Genomic DNA, 1,995 nt, shown 5'->3' with positions numbered 1-1,995 from the left:
AGAGAGAGAGACAGAGAGAGAGACAGAGAGAGAGAGAGACAGAGAGAGAGAGAGAGAAATGATAGAAAAGAAGCAAATTTTTCCAGAAGCATCACAGCCAGTGACTCATATTGAGCTTTTTAGGGCTTACAGAGTTCCTCACTCATTTCCATACACAACGGTGTTTAATACATAGCACTTTTGATGAGTAATGTAAGTATCAACATCAACATTTTTTTGCTTTGATTTTTCTCCATCTAAAATAAATCCACCATATATTTTCAAAACAGTCAAAAGGGACCTTAGAGATTATAGAAAGAGGCACAGTTGTGAAGGAAGGGAAAGACCTCTTGTAAATGCCTGTTTATGGAGGAAGAAAACCTAGGTCCTGATTCTGTCTCTGACACTTACTCACAGGGGGCAAGTCACTGAAGCTCTTTGACACTCAATTTCCTCCTCTATAAATAGAGAAGACTTATAATTTAGACTACATCCCTCAAAAGTCTATTATAAGAATCAAGTAAAATGATGGATATAAAGCATTTTTGCAAACTTTTGAACACAGTGTAAGCCTAAACTATTATCAATTTCCTCATTTGTAAGATAAGAGGGTTTGACAACATGACACTTGCAGGCCAATTTTTAGTGCTTATGAACCAGATTAAAATATAATTGGGAAATACTAAATAAAAATTTCTAGTTGCAATAGAACATAGATAATGTCAATATGTAGTTTTCTAAGTCAATATATTGCCTGCAGGCATCCTTGTGTATAGTTAATTGGTCCCCATTTCTGTCTGAGTTTGACATGAGAAGACTAGATCACTTTGCAGGTTTTTCCAGCTCTAGAGTGTCCTTAGCTTAAACTTTATACCTTCTTTTTATAGATGTAACTCATAATAGTTAAGTAATTTGACCAAGGTTGCTATATTAATTAGTAGTAGAGCAGTCAGTCAGTATTAAATGCCTATTGTGTTTCAGATTGTGTTAAGATATTGTTGTTATTTGTCCTTCATTTTTAAAGAAGATCAATGACATCATGGGACGATGTTGATTTGTGATGAATTGGATTGAAATGAGGTGCATAGTCATTAACCTCACTCTCTTCTTCCAGAGTCATTAAAGTCCAGTGTTAGAACAAAAGTCAAGATGACTGTCAATAGCTTTGGAATTCAGTGGATGAGCTTGGTGTCTTTGATGTATGACTAAGCGCTAAGTTCTTCACCCTGCCTGCTTAAGTCACCTTCGTGATTTTTGGAAGAAGTTGTTCTCGTCTTCCCATTCTGCCAGGGGAAGTCTTCATATGCTTGGGGTAGACATCCCCCTGACAGGTTTCAGGTCTGTTGGTTACCGTCACTGACAGGTTTCGGGTCTGTTGGTTACCGTCACTGACAGGTTTCAGGTCTGTTGGTTACTCTCAACCTGTTTTAGCCCATTTGCCAAGATAGTTTACCAGGGAGTGGTTGCTGGGCATGCTACAGCTACTTGGAGGGTCAGGTAAGAGTTAGGTGAAAGGTGGACACTAAAGATGGATGAACAGCCTTGAAATGGTCTTGAGAAACCCTCACACCAGAGGTGTTAATATTCCTTTTTTTTTTCTTTCAAGTACATTTCCTTTTTGAAGGTCATATAGGAAGTATATAGGAAAGTATTGGGGATACAAAAAGAGGTAAAATACACTCTCTGTTTTCTAATGGGAGATACAAGGTGAACATAACTATGTATAAACACATATACAGGAAAAAAAGACAGAGGTAATCAATGGAGGGAAGACACTACAATGAAGGGGAATTGGAAAGGCTTCATGCAGAAGGTAGCATTTTAGCTAATACTTGAAGGAAGCCAGGACAACTAGGAGGCAAACATGAGAAGGGAGAGCATTCTGGACATAAGGAAAAATCAGTGAAGATTCCTGGAGTCTGAGGATGGAGTGTCTCATGCAAAGTACAATAAGAAGAACAGAGTCACTAGATCATGGAGTTCACAGAAGGACAGTAAGAACTAGAGTTCAGATCT

Source organism: Petaurus breviceps, unplaced genomic scaffold, assembly GCF_028583685.1.
Source record: "Petaurus breviceps papuanus isolate PSGF00001 unplaced genomic scaffold, PetGlider_PUasm1.0 90823, whole genome shotgun sequence".
Lineage (NCBI taxonomy): Eukaryota > Metazoa > Chordata > Mammalia > Diprotodontia > Petauridae > Petaurus > Petaurus breviceps.
The sequence above is the reverse complement of the archived record's forward strand: the minus strand, read 5'-3'. Positions refer to the sequence as shown.